Source organism: Choloepus didactylus, chromosome 19 (assembly GCF_015220235.1).
Source record: "Choloepus didactylus isolate mChoDid1 chromosome 19, mChoDid1.pri, whole genome shotgun sequence".
NCBI lineage: Eukaryota > Metazoa > Chordata > Mammalia > Pilosa > Megalonychidae > Choloepus > Choloepus didactylus.
Genome location: NC_051325.1, coordinates 19,777,384 through 19,799,022, shown reverse-complemented (window position 1 = coordinate 19,799,022; position 21,639 = coordinate 19,777,384). Strand labels below are relative to the sequence as shown.

General features: G+C 35.7%; 1 protein-coding gene and 1 pseudogene across 6 annotated transcripts in view; one reads left to right on the top strand and one right to left on the bottom strand.

Moving 5' to 3' along the window:
• Positions 1-21,639, top strand: part of MACROD2 (mono-ADP ribosylhydrolase 2) — a 2,227,780-nt gene that overhangs the window by 384,868 nt on the left and 1,821,273 nt on the right. The gene's annotated exons all lie outside the window — the stretch shown is intronic.
• Positions 6,978-7,552, bottom strand: LOC119515677 (annotated as a pseudogene).

The following is a 21,639-nucleotide window of genomic DNA, read 5'->3' as shown; positions in this document are numbered from 1 at the left end:
GGGAAAAATGAAAGGGCTGCTAGATGAGTAGTTTCTAGAATGATTTTTGAGAACAGCTTGGAACCCAAGGTTTAACAACCTAATTACAATCTTCTCACAGACCTTTAGTAAGCAGTAGCGTCAGTGTAGGCTTGACTTGAGTTTGAATGGCACTATTTGTTTATTCTGGTGTTCACAGAGAGCAGCATGTTTAATACATTCTTTTATTTGTTAGTAACTAATAACATTTTCGGTATGTTACTAGGAAGCTTGACAAACCCAGAGGGCTTTGAATATTTTATGTAAGCAAGGAGTTTACTTAAAAATTAGCTTCTGCATACAATGTATATATCATAGAGACAACCAGCATTATTCCACTAGCAAAGAGTAGGGACTGAGATGCTTTTTTGGCAGTATCTTCCCTTCAGAGACATGTGGCAAAGATAGAGCTCTTTTAAATTGATTTTTAAAATGAACTAAATTCCACTTTCTGTCTGTGTTAGACTCCTGAATTTATTCCAAGAATCTGAATGAATGATGTAGGATTGTAATATCATACACAGGTGTAATATGACTTTTCTGAATTATGCCTTAGAGCTGCCAGCGCAGCTCCCTTCCTGTCCCCACCAACCCCGCAAAAACAACAACAAAAAACACAATAGATTTTTACCTATTTGTAAGGTTTCCCAAATAATAAAGATGAGACTGTTGGTAGTTTGAGAGAGGCTTATCAAGTTCATATTTAGAAGTAACATACATTTACTAATAAGAATGGCTAATGTTTATTAAGAGCTTATTTTGCACCCCACACTCTAAGTGCTTACGTGCATTAACCCATGTAGCTCTCACAACTATTCTCTGAAGTTGCATACTAACATTTTTCCTATTTTGGAGATGAGGAACCTGAAGAGTCAGAAAGAGGACTTGAAAATAGGTCTGTTGACTTTAACACCTATGCTGTTTACTGCTAGGATGTGTTACCTCATGGCAGTTCATTTAGTTCAAGGGTGCAAAAGAAATCAAACACTCTTTTATTTGTTCATGGTACATTTACTTCAAATGGAAACTTTAAGAAATCGACAAACTTTTTATTTGTGTCCCACTGTGCCCTTTATGTGTTTTTGGATCTTCCTTGACTTCTGTTTTTAAATAGGATTCAAACACAGAGATGGTCAATCCACCTATCTCAAGGACTGGAACAGCTCTGGACTGCATTTCTGGGCTAATGTCTGAAACTCAGCTGGGCCAGACTCAGAATCTCTCCTATGTTTTCCACAGTCTGATTTCTGTGGAAAGCAGCCACTGAATAAAAGACCCTGGGTGTGATGCAGGAGTAATGGGGCAGGCAGAGGAAACAGGTGAAGATCTGTAGGGAGCCACCATTGCTGTGCAATACTTCATTATGAAAAATGTATCCATTGTTAGGATGTCTAATTTTGCCTAAAGGAATCAGATGATTATAAGGAAAAGCTTTAGCCACTTTCTTAATAATAGGTAAGATTTACTGAACACTTAATATGCATTAACATACACACTGTTGTAAAGACATTTTACATGTTAATCCATTTAATCCTCACTACAGTCTCACAAAGTATTTTATTCTTATTCTTCCCACTTACAGCAAAGGAGATGGAAGCACAGAGAAGTTACCTAAATTGCCTAAGACCACACGCCTAGCAAGTGGCAGATCTAGGATTTAAACTCGAAAATGAATTCTAGAACCCACACATTTAACCACTCTTTAATGCTGCCTCTTAGGTTGGACAAAGATTAAGTGTGAAATTAAAATTTTTATATACTGAATTTCTATAATTATTTTAATAAAATAGAATGAAAGGACATCAAATGTCAGTGGCAGGTTGAATCTTTTGATTTATTTCCAGATGAACTATCTGTAGTGGGGAGAAAGATATATAGTTTCATTGTCTTAGAGGCTATAAGGCAATAAACCTTATGGTGTAGGTTTACCAGGCTGCCAAGTGTTCAGGAACTCCTTTCATATTCATGTAACTACAAGTAAAAATGAAGTACCAAATATATGGTACTGGGGATTTCCCTAAATCAACAACATACTGTGAAATGAATGATGACCAGTTGCGTTTGTTCTTTGTCATTTATTGCTCAAAAAATGACCTTTGTATCTTATTGATTCCCAGTCTATTTTCATACTGGATGTTATTATTCTACCAAATGTTTAAAAAATGTTCTGTTGTCATCCCCTTAAAGCATTGCACTGCTTAAATTTACTAAGATATTTTGTGGTTATTGATCTAACATGTTTCCCTCTTTTGAAATAGCTGTGTTAGTCCTTTTAATGTACACAGCATGGCTTTCTAGAAATCAATTCATATAGATTTGCGAAATATGAACTTTAATTCAGATCTGCTGTGGGTAACAATTATGAAATCCATCAGTACTTTTGACCTCTTGCTTCTTTTTAGATTAGATCCTTTTCTTGTAACAGTGTAGGAAATCAGATTTTTTACCTCTTTTTTTTTTTTGATAGAATAATTATGTGTAGAAAGTGAATTAGTTTTTGCTTGTTGCATAACAAATTACCAAAAATTCAGCATATTAAAACAAGACATTTATTATTTCAAAGTTCTGTAAATCAGGTTAGTGGGCTCAACTGGATTCTCTGCTCAGGATCTCACAAGACTAGAATCAAGATGTGAACCTTTTGGATTTTATCAAGAGCTCTGGAGAAGAATCAACTTTCGAGATAATTCATATTGTTTGCAGAACTCTGTTCTTTATAATTGTTGGACTGAGGTCCTGTTTTCCTGTTTGCTGTCAACAGGCAGCCACTCTCAGCTCCACATGACCATCTCCATCTTCAAAACCAGTAATGACACATCATTTTCTTAGTTGAAACCTCTCTGACTGCAAGAGAAAACTCTCTGCTTTTAAAAGGTCCACATGATTAGATTTGTTCTGTCCAGATAATCTGCCTATCTTAATTTGAACTGTGCAATATGTCATAATATATCATGAGAATGCTAATGCCTCATATTCACAGGTTCTGCCTACACTCAAAGTTACAAGGGAAAGGGTCAATGGAGGCCATTCTTGGAAGTCTGGCTACCACAGAGAGATAGCAAATTATTTATGAGTCTGATCCTTCCTTGCAATTTGATATTTATGAAACACCTGAAATAGGCAACTGCTTTACCTTGGTAATTTAATTTCCTAACACTGATTAATTTTTTAAAGGGAGAGAGATATTTTGTATAGAGCTCTTTTATTTATTATTCCTCTTTCATATTTTTGAATTCAATCTTGGAGATTTCTTAAAATTGATGAAAAGTCTTGATTGCTTGTAAATTCATTGAATAATTGTTAAGCATTCAATAATGGAGATGGTCAGTAACCTAACTCTGATTCTAAAGTCCCTTTCTCTGATAAGTTAGTGAAGAAGTGGAGCCACTTATTGTAGGACCCCATGAATAACTGAAACCATGGAAAAAAGCAAACACCAACACCCTATCATGCACTGTAGCAGTAACTTTTGCAGTTAGTGCAACAGGAAAACTAGCACAAATTTTGTCTTCATGCTTTACCACTTTAGGAATCAAAGATTCGTTTTTGCCATACAACCTGGCAATTTTCACATATTATTTTCTTTCTTTTTCAATCATACTAAGAATTTTTACTTTTTCACTAATGGGAAGCACTTCATGGCTTCTCTTAGGCATAGAAGCACTACCAGCACCACTACTCTTGCACTTTGGGGCCATTACTACAGTTAATAACGGCTTTCTTGAGAAAAGGCACTGTGATAATGCTATAATGAATGCAATCAGTGAGAAACTAGAGGCAGACTGTAGGAGCATGGGTATGGGGATCAGAGGAGATGAGTTATGTAATAGGCAGGTGGACTTCGCCTTGTTTCAGCCTGTTCTCACTTGGCGGACAGTTTGAAACTTATGAACTATTTATTTTTTATTTTTTGGAATTTTCCAAATTTTCCAAATTTTCATGTTTTTTTTTTTCTGTGGTTAACAAGGGGTAACTGAATCAGTGGATACCAAATTGTTGGATACAGAGGCACAAGTATATTTATGGCAAAGACAGAACATGTTGAGAGTAAACTGAATATCACAGAGAATTTATCTTCTCAATTTTCTTGCTTTAGAGCAACTTAGCTTTGCTATGGGGATTTTGAGCAATGAAACCTGTCTATTTTTATGTCTGCCTCAAATCATTTCCTACCAACCATTTCCCATTAGAAATGTCCAAGGCTTCAGGAAACAAGCAAGGACTGAAGGAATCAGTGGACCTTTAGTTCATCTGACTTTGGCTGCAGAGGGTCCTTATAACTGTCCTTAAGACAGTGGTCACTCACCTTATATCCTCTTTCTGGAAAACCCCAATGGTGCTCAATTGTCCAGAACAGAAGAAAAGTAATCCTCAGGGTATAAGACCTCACAGCCACCTCAGCTCATCCTTGCTTTACTTGGGTTTCATTCATTGATGAAACAGGTTGTTAGCAGGATAATCTTGCATGTATTTTCTATTCACTAAATTTACCTCTTCCTGACACTGTCATTTGAGGAGCCCTTCAGCTGATACCTCTTTCCTTTATAACTGTTGCTTAATATGCATCAAATTTGTTTCTTTTCTAACATTTATAGTCCTCCAGTTAAACACAGTTCTAAATGTGTTCCTTTAATAAGTCCAGCTTCCTTGACAACCCTTCCTACTCCTCCATCCCACAACCCCCCATATATTTAAAGACATAATCAAAAGAACAAATTTTCCTAACAGAGTCATACAGTGGCTTATTTACAGAGTGCACTGTGAGGTCTTCTAACTGAAGGATAGGGGGCAGCTATGTCATGGTCCCTTCTATGATTCTTTTGTATGAATTCAACATCTACATTGGTGTCTATTCAAATACCATGGCCTCTTAGGTCCATAGCTCCAAAGTCTTTCATCATTTACCAGAATGACTACATTTTTGAAACTCTTTATTATTCTGCACCACTTTACTTCTAAGATAAATAAATAAGAACTCTTTCTTTATGACTGAGACCTTTTCCACTCTTGCTGCTTATGAATATGAGCTTTCATGTCATCATACTTTCCGGTTTAAAAAAAAATTACTCGTCTTCCTAATAGAAATGACTTCCATATCATTTTTCACTGGGGCTGCCTATCCTTGACACTTTATGTTTATCAGAGTCTCTCTTAAAATGGCTCGTCTGAACTGAACACAGTATTCCAAATGTGTCCTGCCCAGTGCAGAGTGGATTAGAGCTGCTCCCTCCCTTGATGTATGCATTATACTTTCCCAAGTTTAAGTGAGTATCTAATCTACAGCCAGAAGGAAGTTACTGATTGTCTAGTGAAGGCTAACTACTATTTTTCTTAAGGCCTAAGATTGCCTAAGAATTTTTAACAGACATGGTATACCTTTGGCTAAGATTGAAATTGTGGTCAACTGAGGTCCCCCACACCCCTCTTGTTTGGTTTGTCCATTTGTTTATTGAGATCATTGTATATTCTGTCTCTTGATCTCCATTTCTCTCTAGCTTTTTGCTTTAGGTCCTTCTTGCTTTAGTTTACACTGAATAGTACATTGTTTCAAGAACTCTCCATTATACTTTCTTTATACTCACCCTGCTAACTCTAGCACTGGATCAATTCAGCCATCTGTCCCTTCCACACCTCTTCTGAGGCTGCCGAATACTGCTGTGTAAAATTGCGCAGCTGTGTGTTTTGTTTTGTTTTGTTTTGTGTGGTTTTTTGTTTTTGTCTGTATAAATATAAGATTTAGTACTTCTGCTGGTCCTCAGCACCATTATTCAAACCTTTTATTTAGATCTGGTCAGCTGCCCCATATTTTCCTCCTATAGTCCCGGCATGATCCTCCCTCGGAACCTTTGCACTTTCATTTATCTCTGTCTGCAGTGCTCTTCTACTAGATCACTAGTTGTTTTGACTGTACATTAGAATTACTGGGGAGTTTTAAAAATTGTGATGCCCAGGCCACACTCCAGATCAGTTAATTCAGAATCTCTGAGGGGTGGGATCCAGGAATTACCTTTGTTTTAAAAACTTCCAGGATCCTATTGTGTAGTCAAGGTTGCAAGCCACTGCTTGCTTAGTTCTCTCACTTTAATTGGTCTGAGCTCAAATTATCACCTCCTCAGTGAGGATTTTCGCTATCTACCCTATCTAAAATATAGGCCTCTTTCACCTTCCTTTCCTTTTCCCTGCCTTATTTTTCTTCACAGCACATATTTACCTGGTAGTTTGCTTGTCTATGCATTTCTGTTGTCACTAGAATGTAAGCTTCACGGGAGCATTTAGTTGATCCAATGACATAGTCTAACATCTACAGTAGGGCCTGGTTTAGCAAAGTATTTTCAAATGGAATTCCCCAGTGTGGCTAATCCAAAACGTCACTATTTTTTCAAGCTTCTATCCAACTATGCTTTTTCAATCTTAGAACTTGACTTTACCTCTCATAGTAGAAAAAAATAAAGACTGTCTGATGAAAATTCTTTCCTGTTCTGGTCCTCCTGACCATTTACCCATATTTTTTTCTTAGATATGTCAGAGAAATGATCCTCCTGGTGTTTGAGGGTAAATATTTTTACCCTCATTGTGGATCCCACTTCATTTTCTTTATCCCAAGACTATCATCTATTTTCGCTTTCTCCTTGAATGGTGCCTTCTACTTAACATGACCCCACTCGTGTTTTTCCCATTTTAAAACTATCTCTTTGTATATTTTTCTTCCCTAAATCCTCTCTAACTATTTTCTTAGCTCTTATTTCTTTATAGTCAAATTTCTTGGAAGAATAGCCTTTTCTCTCTTTTTATGTCCCTGTGCTTCATCAAAAGTGCTGTGAGGCAATAAAGAGCTCTGTTTTCCAAATCCAATTTTGAATTTGGACACTTTTCATTACTTATCTCTGTTTTTTTTTTTTTCCCAAAGTGATACATTGAAAAATTAAAAAGTATAAAGATTTCATTTTATCCTAGAAAAGTCATTGCTTCTGAGTTGGAGCATCGCAATATGGCACATTTTCTGTAAGAAGGTCCTTCCCAGACACTGGTTTCAGTGTTTTGTGGTCTGCATGAATACCTTGTATGACACATGTTCTGAGATAAAATTCAACATCAGAACCTATTTTCATTAGCTCTTCTATTTTCTTAGGAGAAGTCTCACTTTTATTATTTTTGAATATTTCATCTTACTTCTGGTTGCTTTTAATGCTCTGGCATCATTTTAAAAAACTTGTTGTCTGGTCCTGCGCAATGTTTTAAAGAGTTGTAAATCCTCGCTGAATGATTGTGGGTCAGGATTGGCTTTGGCGTCTCGTATACTTCCCAGGGATGTGACTGGGTTCCTCAGACAAATAGTCAAGTCTGCAAAAATACTTGATCGTCCCTTGGCGCTGGTCATGAGGCTCCCCAGGGGCAGTGGCCAAATCCTCTGTAGGGGTCTGTCATGTTAGTTACAGTGACCCCAGACAACCTTCACAAGGCCGTGAACTTACTCTCCCCATCGGCATTGCACTACCCTCTCCCCGGAGCTTGTCACCTTAGCTGCCTGACCCATGGCTCCTCATTACTTAGCCTTCTTGACTTTCCCTCCATAAATTGGGAATATTGATGGCTACTGTCTTTGAAAATTATCTTCTCTTTTGATTTCTATGACATCCATCTCTCCTGATTCTGGTGTGAATTTCAGGAGATTGTTGATTCATAGATGTGGACTTGAAAGCCAATAACATATTATCAATGGTAATTGGAACCAAAAGGATTAGATTGCCCTGAAAGAGTTTATATAGAGAGAAGGGTGCCTAGAACAGAACCCCAAGAAACGACAACATTTAGGAAATGTTGGGGTTATCCTTTTCTGTCTTCTTCTTGAGTATCACTCTCTCTGCCAAGTAGTAATTGCTGCTATTCCCCAAGGTTCCATCCATGACTTTTAACTAGTTTTTCTATGTAATCTTCCTGATCTGTATCATCTATACCTATGGCTTTAATGACCACCTATATTCCGATTCTCCCAAATCTTTATCTCAAGGAAGATATGTGTCTGAAGTGCCAGACACATAATTTAGGATGCTTGGGTGGTATCTGCACCTTCACATCCCAAAATTCTCTTGATGTCCCCAATAGGAATTAGGTAACACTTCTGTCTTTCATACTCACATGTACATTCCTCTGTTGTAGCACTTTTCATGTTATAGTATTTGTTTATTTCTCTATCACTTTTACTAGATCATACATTTCTTGAAGATAACACTGTATTCTTAATTTGTATATTGCTCAGAATTTGTTACGTAGCACATAGTATTGACTTAATAGTTTTTTTGTTGTATGAATGCATGAATCTGAAAGTTAACTCAGCCATCAAACATTTTAATTCTACCTCTAAGATTCAGTTCTTGGTGAGAAGTTCTTTTGTGCCATTATCCAAATTATTGAAAAAAAATCTTGAAAAGTTTCAGCTTGAGGACAGAGTACAATGATGTGCTTTTAGAGACTTCCCTCCGGGTTGTTGCTAATCAAGTATTGTTTTTGTTATTCAGTCCTCTTATATCATTATTATGCAGACCGTGGTTCTTAGTCTGGTCCTGGAGAATATAATTTTAAAATGTTAAATGCTTTACTGAAATCATGATAAAACATAAAATCATATGGGAGTACACCCCACAACAACATAAATTTTAACATAAGTCAATTGGCAAGCCAGTACCTCATTCTCAAACAGGGATAAGCTAAAATTCCTATCTTCCTGGGGAGAGAGAGGTCGTGGAGGGCAACAAAACAGCAAGAAGCTAGATCTTAGAGAGAAGGAAGCAGAGACATGACCCTAATATTCTTCCCTCCCAGTCTCTGCAGATTGAGTTTTTTTAAAAAAATGCTAATTAACTAGGAGGCTCTTGAATTTCCACAGTTATCCCAGAAATGCCAGTTTGTGTCCATGGATATCTAAGCTAGAGGGGCAAATGCCACTGATTGATACCAAACCATAATTAGACTTGAGTTGGCTATGGATCACTGAAGTTGGAACCTAGCTATTTATTGCTACTCAAGTGTGGCTCATGGACGAAACACACACATGTGTGCGTGTGTGCACACACACACACACACTATTGAGAAGAAAGGAAGGGAATTTTCTTAATCAAAGAGAGAAGTAAAGCACAAGTGGACAAGTAAGGGATGCTTTTTTGGTAGTTGCTTACCATGATTTTGAAAATCTCAACCATAATTTGAGAATGAAGTGTTCCCCCTGCTAATAATATAATAAAATTGACATAAAAATTTGAAATCTTAATATTGATTCAAGAACCAGAAAAACTTCTGTATTTGTTGTATTGAATTTTGCTGGGGAATGTGAAGGGCATTGGAATCTTGTCCTAAACTGCTATCATAGTAGGTAAGAGACAGGCACATTTTCACCTTTCAGTTTTTATTTGATGTATTTGCATGTTTTTTACTAAGTTGGAAGATGTGATTGGCTTCATATATTCATTTTTTCCTCAAATAAGATGTTGATAATTATTCATTTATTTTCACTGATTTGAGAAAATATGTCATTTGAACATAATCTAGAATAAAAATTTTCAACCTCATTTTTAATGCAATTTTATTGAGATATATTCACATGCCAGATAATCATCCAAATTGTACAATCAGTAGTTCACGGTATCGTCATACAGTTGTGCATTCATCACCACAATCACTTTTTGAACATTTTCATTATTCCCTCCCAAAAAATAGAAATTCAAGTAAAAATACAAATAAAAAGAACACCCAAAACATCCCATACCCCTCATCCCCACCTTTTTGTGTGTGTGTGTGTCTTTATTTTCTTACTCATCTGTCCATACACTGGATAAAGAGAGTATCAGTCACAAGGTTTTCACAATTACACAGTCACACCATGAAAGTTATATTGTTATACAATCGTCTTCAAGAATCAAGGCTACTGGATTACAGTTCAACAGTTTCAGGTATTTCCTTCTAGCTATTCCAATATACTTTAAACTACAAAGGGATATCTATATAATGCATAAGAATAACCTCCAGGGTGACCTGTCGACTGTATTTAAAATCTCTCAGACACTGAAACTCTATTTTGGATCATTTCTCTTCCTCCTTTTTGTCAAGAAGGTTTTCTGAATCCCATGATGCAAGGGCCAGGCTCTTCCCTGGGAATCCTGTCCCTCATTGTCAGGGAGACTTAAACCTCTGAGAGTCATGTCTCACCTAGGGGGGAGGGCAGTAAATTTACCTGCAAAGTCAGTGTCAAGCTCATTTTAAAGTTGTGAAATTTAAGGTTAGTAAATTAGTGTCAGAAGTTGAGAAAACAGTATGCAGGGAAGATAAATAAGGTTTTCCAATTTTCAGAAGACATTCCATTTATTAAGCCCTATATTACTTTGGACTCAGTAAGAACCTTCAACATTACCAATGGTCTTTAACATTTTGGGGGAAAAAGGCAGATAAATTTTCTCTTATTTGACTTTGCTTCTGGTAATTCATTTTGGTAAATTATTTTTTCATTTGCATGCACGTCTAGTTTTTTCTTTTCTAACAATTGAGTTATAATCTTAGACTATTTTGTTGGTGGTGGAAGAGTAGAGATCATTTGTCATGTCAGTTGATGAACTTGTTTGTATGATTTTAATGAGAGTTAAAGTTGATTATGTTCATATGGAAAGCAAACAGTTTTGACAATCAAGGCATAAAAAAATGTGAGTGATACATCTAGCTGTTCCAAACATAATGTGTTGATTAGAGCTGTTTTATGAATCCTTCTCAGGAACAGCCCAAGTGCTATATGCTGCTTAGGAGGAAAACACAGTCAGTGTATTTGCCATCACAACCTGCTGATTGCGGCAACTTGCCCAGAGCTAAACTTGCTGTAGTAAAAACTTCTGGACTGGAACGTGATGATGGCATTTATGTTTTTTGCCTCCTACGTTGTTTCTGCACTCTATATACCCAAAGCAAACAGCTCTCCATTTGAGAAACTCAGAGAATTCTGTCACCAGGCATTGCTGACTTCCTTTGTGTTGATTCTTTGAAGAATATGTCACCTGAAGTCTCATAGTGAGCAGTGGAACCTGGATCTTAAGTAGCTGAAAGTACTGGATTAAAATGACTTACATCTTCTGACTTTTTCCAGATCATTGTATTGAACTTATTTTGATAGATACATTTCTGTGAGGGTGTTATCATTTTTAAAGAGTCACCGTTAATTCTTTGCTTTGTCCTTTGGATCCTTACTGCTTCCTAAAACAGCATTAAATCAGGGAACCAGGACTTATTATATTGGCAGGGTGTTCAAGAAAGGAAGCCCATCTCATAAACACAGTATATCCGTAACACATCAATTGTGGATTATTTCTAGGAGGTGGCCATGTTTGTCTGCATAGATTTCCCCCACATATTCCAGGTCTGTCTACAATTTGAATTCATGGAGACATCACTAAGAACAGCAGTGCCTTTCACTGCTTCCTAAGGAATTGGTTGTGGAGAATGGCCAAAGCTAAAAAGAGAATAGAAAAGAAAAAATTAAAGATGGAGGGAGTGGGAAATTGGGATGGAAGTTGTTACCGATGAGTAATAAAAGTCCATCAGTTGTTATGTCTTATGGTTTCTGTAGCCATCCAGTAGAAGAGCTGGCTCTCCTCTCACTCAGACAGGATAAGCGTTGTTCATTATCCAGCCTTCACTGGATTTCATGTGTATCTCTGGGTCACATACCAGATGATTAAGCATACCACCACTTCCAGTGAAACTGACATTGCCACTTTTCCACTGCTGCTGTGTACCTTGCTTTTGAAGACCTATATTTGTAAGTAACACATGGAATTTCAGCCCTTGGATTATTAATTTTTTCTTGTATCATTTTTATTGGGCAAAATGAGAGGCACAAGACGTTTTTCTTGGAGAGAGAACACTTTTTTTATGGCTTTACTGTACTATTAAAAGAAATCTGTCTCTTCAGGTAATTTGTTTAAATAAAGGAATTGTTTCCTTAGTCACAGAAAGAATGCAATACTTATTTATTAGGAAATATGGGAAGTTAGAAAAGTAAGAAAGAAGAAAAAAGATCTACCTATCATCTCACCACCCAGCAAAAGCTATCCCAGGAAATTATAACAGTCCTAAGTGTGTCTGCTCCCTTAGATCATATTTTAAGTAACACCTATTAGATGCTTTACTTTTAGATCATGTCCCTACAGACCAGGAACAGTTGGATAGCTGTTACGGCTGCATTTAAATCCATTTTATTCTAAATTCACATTATTCCAAATTCATTTTATTCCAAATAATTCTCTAATGAGGAAATTACAGAGAATTATTTAATGATTTTGCTGTTTTACCTCTCAGTGTACTACTTTGGACCTTAAGCAGTAATAAACAAATAATCAAAAATATAAAAATAATAAAATTCTTGACCACGCTAATAAAGTTAATAATGAATTATATTTAAAAACATAAACATTTGCTATGCTATAGTTTATAAGTACTTCATTCAGTAGAATAATATTAGTGCTATTTTTGGTGTCATTGCACTATGGTTTCCTTACAAAATCATTTGTACTTGTGCTTCTGCTAGGATGCAGAGTCTAGATCTCTTAATTGCAGAAGTTGTTTGTTTTAGCATTTATGTAGTGTGTGTATGGAGTGAGCTTGAGGGAATGAAAGCTCATTTACTTTTATCTTTTCTTCTTAAAAAAAATCAGATCAAGTTTGTACTAATTTTACACATGAGAGATAAACTATGATTTGTTTCCAAGACTAATGTTCAGAAGGGCCAAGGAAAAATAATAGTTAATACCTTTTAAATTATTTTTGCAACGAGCTTGTTATTTGAATGGTCTTGGTTGTTAGCATTTGTAGCCCATTAGCCATGGCATAGATAACCACAAAAGACTTCCTGAAGAACCAGGCTTCTTGACCAACAGGATCCTTATCCCAATATTTTTGAACTCCTGGGGACAGATAGCAGAATATAATTAGGTGTATCTTTGCCGATGTTGCTTTTCATTTCTGCTTGCCACTCTCATCTCCCAAATAATTTTACTTTTGAGGACAGATTCGTTTTCCAGTTAACCTTTGTACAATGTTTTGTGAATTATACTATAGTATATGCCTGTTGTTTCTCAATAAATATCTGGTACTAAGTTCTCAAAATATTTGTTGAATAAAAATAATCATTTTTTAATATCATTCCCATTTCCATTACGTAATGCCTTTAAAACAATAGTTCTCTTCAGTGGGTGCAGCTGTTAGACATTCTCCTCAGGTTCTGTGGTTGGGCATAGCTTCAACTAATTCAGGGTTTCCAAACCTGCCCAGCTATAGGACTAACCTGGGAAGCCAGTTATACATACAGATCCCAAAGCCTCACCCAAGACATAGTCAGCCACACTCTCTGGGTGATTTATATCATCACACAAGTCTGGGAAGCTTGAAGTGTGTGAGTCTGCACTAGGAGTTTGATCAGTGCCCAGTTGCATATTGGTGTAAAAAAGGATTTATGGATGTGGATTCGGTTGATAGAATTCCTTTATTTCTAATACTGGTCAGCTCAAACATCAGAAGAGAATATCACTATAATATTCTCTTTAAATTTCGGCTTTAGCAGACTTCAGTTGAAATAATATTAAAGACGATCGTTTATTGAACATTTACCATGTGAAAAGCACTCTTCTGATATTTTTCATGTATTTACAAGTATTAGTATAGAAAGATGAAATAAATTGCCCAGGGTCAAACAAAAAAATGAGTGGGAAAACTTGGATTTGAACCTAAGAAATCAGATTTCAGAGTCCATATAATTAGCCCCTGGATTATGTTGCCTACAGACATCAAATGCTTTATGCTTACTCATGGTCAGGCACTACTCTACTAAGCACTTCATAAAATTTATTTATACTTTATTCACTTAACAACCTATAAAGTAGGATTAAGAAAGTCAAGTTTAGAGAGATTAAGTAATTTGCTGAGTTACCTTGCTAGTAAGTAAGTTGTAGAGCCAGTGTGATTTAAAGCTATGCTGGCTCAACTCCAAAACAATATGTTCTTAACCACCTCCCATATGCTAGAATGACCTTTTTGAATATGCTGATATTTTGTGATCTCTTCAGTATTTTTTATAAATAACAGTCGTTATTGGAAGTTTAGGAGTTTCCTGGAAGATAATTGTGTAACACTTTAATGTCTACATTAAATAATGTCTTTTAGTATTTACATTAAGACATTTTAATATCTACATTAAATTTTAGAAGAGATTCTGCAATACATTATAGAATTCCTTACTACAGAAGATTTCTTTAATGAATAAATTGGTAACCCAGTTATCTGTCATCGACTGGCTGAAAGTATAACAAAGTGATTAGCATATATTTAAGGGATTCTTAATCCTATATTTCTTTATATTAAAGGATAGTATAGTTGGTGAATACTTATGCACTTTGTGAACATTTGGGAAGCAGTTACACTTAATTTCCTTCATTTGAGCATTAAATATTCCATACGTGTGCATTTTATCACCAGTAAATTTTTTCCTTTACTTTTAAATGAGTTTGAAATTTGCTTTCAAATGCTTAATAAATATTTAGTTTGAACTGCCTCTCTTTTTTCCTTTTATTTGTCCCAAAATGAAGGTAAAGTGTTAATTGATTTTAATGGCTTTTACTGCTACCTCTCTCTCTGGAACTCTAAGTAAAGGTGAAGAATTGGAGAACGTGTGAAATTGTCTGGGGAGGTGAGAAAGTTTAATGTGCTTGTGAACTAGTATGCTTCCTCCAGGTAATACTATTGCACTATAATAAATATTGAAACCTAATTTTCACTCTTAGATGTAACTCTTTAAGTATATTAGCTAACATTAAGGGAGGAATTTTCAGAAGAAACATGTTAATTACGTTCCTGGAAAAGATCAGCACCTGATAAACCAGGAAATAATAAAGTCCTGTTCGAACAAGTTTATAAAACTAGAGAATAGACTTCTCTATTTTTTCTTAAGAGCAAGGGCATGCTAATTTAGATAACAACTAGAAGGGAATGGCCTACATTATGCAATTTGCTGTTTTGCTTAAACAGACAACTGAGACATGTACTTGGCTGTAATACTCTTTCCCAATAAAAATGTTTCCCACCAGCAAGAGCTAATTCATCTGAAACATTGCACCCAGTGCTCATACACTATTACCCTTTAATACCTCTGTGATTTTGATTTAACAAATAACCATCTAAATAGGTGTACTTATTTAAGAAGATGTTGTGTTTGGATTCTGGAAAATGTAAATGTAAAGTTGGCTTTTACTATTTTAACAGCTTTAAGATAATTGATTTTTAAAAAAGTGTTATTTCTTCCACTTTTTAGCAGTTGACATTCCCATTTTACCTTTACCAGAGGAGAGCAGAGTAATAGAGTCCAAAAAAAGTTTGCCTTTGTTAGCCTTTCTTCTGTAAAGTCAGTGCAGTGTACAGAGGGAAAGAAGAAATGCAGACGAAGTCTGTAGATCTTGCTTCCTCACTTCCTACTTTTTGCCACTCTATGTTCAAATGTTAATTCTAACCTCAGATACCTGAGAAATATTTCTTCATCAAAAATAAAAATAAAATTTACTGTGCATTTACTAAGATCTAGATATAAGTTAAATGCTCTACTTGAAATATGTAATTTATTCCTCACTATTATAGAGGCAATATTATCCTATTTTAGAGAGGCTGGCTAAATTGCCCAAGGCCACACCCCAAGTAAGTGGCAGAAAGTGGATGCAAACCCAGATTTGTTTAATTCAAAGACAATGCTGTTAATCTTCATCTCAAATATCAGTTGTACATACAGTTTCATAGATCATTCCGATACATTTTGTTTTATGCAATTGGAGTCAGCATGTCACAACAAAGGGAGAAACATAGAAAAGGCAAAAGGTCTGAAGTCAGAATACCTGGGTTGGAAGTCGACATTTTTGTTAGAATTCTAATTCTACCATTTTTATGTGATATTAGGTTAGTTGCATAATCTGTGAACTTTAGTTTCTTCTGCAAATTAGGAGGTAAAGAAGATAATGGATGTGAATTGCTTAGAAAATAAGCAAGGTAGATAGATATCATGAAGATGGGAACAATACTCTACACAGGTAGAGTAGTTTATGGTTTACAAAGAGTTTTCACAAAGATTGTCTCATATTATACTTATGGATTAAACCCTTTGAGGCTCATTTAGTCAACAGTTTTTTTTTTTAAGTGTCTAATGGGTGCCAGGCAGTTTTATATGTTGAGGCAATTTGGCAGTGAAACAACAGGAAAAAAAAAATCCTTGTTTTCATAGAGGTTGCATTTTAATGGAGGAGATGGTAATATTTTATTAAAATATTTGATATATTAGATAATAATAATAATGTATGGTTTGTCCTATGGTAGTACTATGAGACATGCATACTCAGTAGTTAGACCCGTTTTTTGATTTTTAACTAGCTACATATTTTTATATTACGGGCTGTTAAAAAGCCATAAACTAGTTAATATTAAACTGCAAACTTCTTCTTTTCCAAATTCTGTATTCTATTTTAAATCAATGAGGGGATTAATTTTTTTGAATTAATGGTTAGTTTAGTACACATCATCAAGATTCATAAAATCTCCAACTCTAAGATTCTATGACATACTGCTTGAAAGTATGGAGTAGATGGAGGTCTCTGATAACTTGTCTGTATTTATGTATGTCTGGTAAGTATACTTTGGAGAAAGCATTTCAGAGTTACTTTGCAATTATTTATTCAATAATTTTGATATTTCTTTCTGCCTTTAGATAAGCCAGTAGTACTCTCATGGGTGTAGCACCAAGCCCAGGAAAAAGCTTCAGTAATCTGGCACTTCTGTAGTGTTATACTGTGGCTCCTAGAAAACACAGAGCAGTCATGAAAATGTTTAGGGAATTCAGACATTAAGATTTGACCTTCAATTATGAATTTGAATTTACTGAAGGCTGCAGGAAAGTTAATCTCAGGGTACAGATATTTACAGATACTGATTATTGACATATGAATTGCCTACAAAATCCAAGAAAACTGGAAGTCATCATTCAGCATCATGGGACAGAAGTCTGTAAGCCTTAGTGAGAAAAACTCACATTTGTCCCCATTAAATGTTTTAAGATTTAAACATGAAAATGTAGTCTAATTATCTCAGTGAAAGGAATTTTTTTTTTTTGTCTAAACTCAGTCTCCTTTTTAAAGTGGTTGAAGAAATATTTCTTCTCACTATTTAAGAGAGTGGTTAAGAACTTAAGCTTCAGGGACAGGCAGAACCCTTACTAGCCATATAACTTTAAGATGATTCCAGCATGACTCTAAAATATATCTGGCATCTTTCCCCCCTCTCTCTACCTTACTATCATCAACTTGTTCCAAACTACCAGCTCTTCTCCACACAGCAGCTGGAGTTGGAGTGACCTTATTACAACTGAATTTTGACAATCTGACCCCCAGACATAATCTACGCCATCCATGTTTAAAACCCTCCAATGGCTTTTCTTATCTTGGCCTTGTTCACAGCCTACCTTGCTGATCTCACTTCTGTCTTGTTCACTGAGCATGGGCCAATCTATATTCTTTCAATCCTTAAACACTCTAAGCTGATTCCCTGCTTGCAACTTTAATTCATCCTGTTTCCTGTGCTCAGAATATTCTTTACTCGCCTCTTCATATGGCTTGGTTATCTCTCAGGTTTTAGGTCTTCCTTGACCAGCCAATCTAAATAAGTCCTCCTGTTAGTCTTGTGCATGGCACAATGTTTTTCTCTTTCAAGGAAAATGTCACAGTTTCCTTGTCTGAAAAATAAGGATAATAATTCCTGTCTGTAAAGTTATTGTGTGAACTAAATGAGATTAAAATATACATAAATTTAGCACTCTGTTTGGCAGAGAAAGTCCTCAACAAATGGTAATGGCAGCAGCAGCAGCATGATCACTAGGCGTTTATTAAGTCCACTGCATGTGTAAGACATTGCTAATGTTTATAGAACACATTTAAAAAAAAGAATTTTGTTAGAATTTTGTTTTACCCCATTTTTACTGATATATACAGTAATATTGTATTTAATTTCCATATCTAGGAAATTAAAATGTGGAATTTTATCACTGAAAGAGATTCCCTGCTTTTTAATGGAACTAGCCTCAGCTTTGTAATGTCACAATTATCAGAGCCCTGGTGTACATTCAGTAGGGTTAATTGCTTTGGGTAGTTAATGCCTATACTGTCCTCCCACTCCCACCCCTACCCCCATCTCCACTCCACTCCACTCCAGACAGTTGGCACTAAAAAGGAAGTACTGCTTTTATGTGTGCACACAATCCACAATCAGTCTATAAAATCCCATTATCGCCAACTTCCACACCCCTGGACTGCATGCTTCCTTTTGAAGCCTCTTAAAAAAGAAAAAAAACACCAAAACTACCAGGTAGCCCTAAAGTTCATTTTTAATCTCATTTCACCCATATAGTATAAAAATAAAATGGGGATCAGGAGCAGGAAGTACATATAATGTAATTTGCTTATGCCTTCACCTACAATACTATGATACTGGTGAGAAAGTCTGGTGAAAGTTTGGGTACAAATACTTTCTCAGTTTATATTTTTAGATAAAGTTGAGTTTAATTCCATTTTGATGTTCAAAGAATAGCACAAGGTTAATGCGTTATTTTCTTTTTCTTTTTCATTTGTTCAGAATTTCCAATGACCTCTTATGACCAACATCTTTTGTAACTGTGATCATCTATTAGAGTCCTAGGTGCAATGTCCTCTCCTGCTCTCTTTCCATTTCATATCCCTTTCTATCTAAGGATATGATCTCCTTTCTGTCCCATCTCTTAACTGCTTCCGCTGGGCCCATTGCAGTCCTTTTCTTTTGGGTTCCACCTTCCTATGTGATTAACATTTTTCAAGGCATTCTTTCCAACACACTGATTTAATTAACCCATGTTGCCTGAGAACTGACACCTTCCCTGTTACCTGAGCCATCTCCTACTACCGCTAATTGATGAAACTCTAGGGTAGGGGACTTAGAAAGGGAGTCTCAAAAAATTTCCCCCACCACTAATAGATCACTACCTATGTTTCTGTCACCATTATGCAAAACCTTTCTTTTGAAGTTCTTGTTATATACCTACATCATCTAATCCCATCATTTTCTCTCCTTCATCTCTGGAACATTTCCCCATCTTCCTTAGGGCCTGTCTTACAAACTTTACCTCATGCCAACTCTTTCCATCTGTCTCAGTCGTTTTGTTCTCTTTGCTGGTGACTCTTCTAAAATTGCAGCGTGTCAGTCACAACCTTTACTTCAGTCTTCTTAGAGTCACAGCCAGGACCTCGGCCACACCTCTTGTGTATCTCAATTTTTTCTCCTGTTAAATATCCTCCTTGCCTTCATTATAGATTCATCTCTCTATACTCCATCTTATTCCTGAGGCCAATAAATCTTCCTGGTTATTCACTTCCTTTTTATCTGTACTACTCCCCATGACCAACCAAGACCCCTTTATCTCCTAGCTTATTAAAATAATATCCTTAATGGATGGTTTCTATTTTCTTAGCTTTCATTTTCCTTCCACACCCTACAGTCTGGCTTTTGCATCATTACTCATCAGGAACTGCTTTCAGCACTCTCTGATGGTACCCTTTTTACCCATATTTTGTGTCTTCTTCCAAATCTTTACCCTGGCTATGTATTTGACATCCTCCTTGAGTTCTTGATATTTTCTTCTCATGATTATTCTTCCTGCACTGTGATCCTTTACTTTGTTTCCTTTGGGACTTCTCTTCCTTCTTCTACCTCTACAAAGGGTAGGTGTTCCTTTGGCCCATCTTTTTCTCCTTTCACTCCCTAGCGACATCATCCACCCTCTCAATTTTAATAACAGCCTCTTAGATATGGATTTTAAGTTGTTCCAGTTTTTCTCCATTTAGCCTTCATGCAATATTTTCTATTACTACAAAATATTTCTAAAGTATACTGCTTATTTATACACCTGCTCAAAAACCATTGCCAAACAAGATCATGCAGATTTCTCAGCTTGGAATTAAATACTATGAAACCTGACATAAAAAATTTTTTCCAGCCTTACCTCTTTCATGGACTTTGTATTTCAGGTGGGCTATCAGACTTTCCCCACGTATCTCAACCCCAGTGTACATCAGAATCACCTTTGGACTTTTTAAAAAATATAAATGCCCAGCATTAACCTGAGGAATTTTAATTTAGTAGGCCTGTATTGAGACCTTGTTTTCTTAATAAAATCTTCCCAAGTGAATCTAACCAAAGCCAGGATTGAGAAACATTGCTCTTTCTTTTCCTAGCTCCATGACTTTGTTCACCATTTTCTTTCCATCGGCTTTTCTTGCTATTTTCAATTCCTTCTTATCCTTCAACACCTATTCTAATTTTACCTCCTTTCTGAAGTCATCCTTGATTCATCCAAATGTTTGCAATTGTTTCTTCCTCTGTACTACAGGAGCAGTAAACTTTCATTAGATTATATGTTTATTCCTTAAATCTCTAGCTGGCACAGTACTTAGAAGGCAAAGCCTCTGCTGTTTATCATATAGAAGCCACTCAGTAAGTCATTGTCTTGTAAGACTATTTGTAGAGAGCTTTGAAGTTCTTAAGGAAGTGATTGATAACATGAGTTACTTTTTGCCAATTTAACCAAAGTCCAAAATCAAAAAGTACGGTAGTAATTACAAGATTATGCTAAATCAATGCTAAGTAGGAGAAAAAAATGAGAATTTTAAATGCCATTACCATTTTTAGCAGCACATGAGCTAATAATACAGTACATTCAGTTTTGGATTGGAGCCTTTAGCACCCACGCTTCAGGTGCTTTAGAGCATGTAGGTCTCTTTGGATTCCTTATGAAAATTGTCATGTTGGCATGTCAAATAGTCAGAAACTGTATGTAGTAAAGCAGGGTTTTTAATAGTTCATTTGGCATAGGGGAATTTGCTAAAAGGTAGAGCACAGTATTGTTGTTAGTAGGGAACAAGAGTGTGATTTAATGTGGTTTTCAAGTGAGTGCACCCAAAAACAATTTTTTGTTTTTGCCCAATATTCAGAAAGGGATAGAGTTTTTAGTTTCCCCAGTTGTACTTTTGTTAAATCGATATGCTATGTATTCAGGATTGGATTTTTTCCTATAATTTTCTCTTTTAGAGCCTGATTTAGTTTTATTAGTAAAAACTGTGAACGTTTAGTTTGGAACAAATGGAACGCTGTCTATAGTTTATTTATTTAATGTCCTTTAAAGTGGTGACTTGTGTCTTGATATTTGTATCTTACAGCAAGCTTAAGTAAAAATAAACTTTCACCCTGTTGGGACACTGTATTTTTGCTGGTGGAAAACTTTTCTAATCTATCCCAGGTAAAGATAGACAAAAGGCATATATATATTAGAACATACATAAAATTTACATAAAATTTTATGTGCTCATGAAAGGTATACTAAATAGAAAATAGTCAATATATTATCTGTTGGTTTGTGGCTATTTATAAGCTCATAGTTTTATAGGGACTTTATGGAACATTTTATTCCTTTCCCTGACTTATGGCAGAAGTGTAGCTGAACTACTCAAAACCTTTAGAAGCAAAGTCAAAACTTCCTTC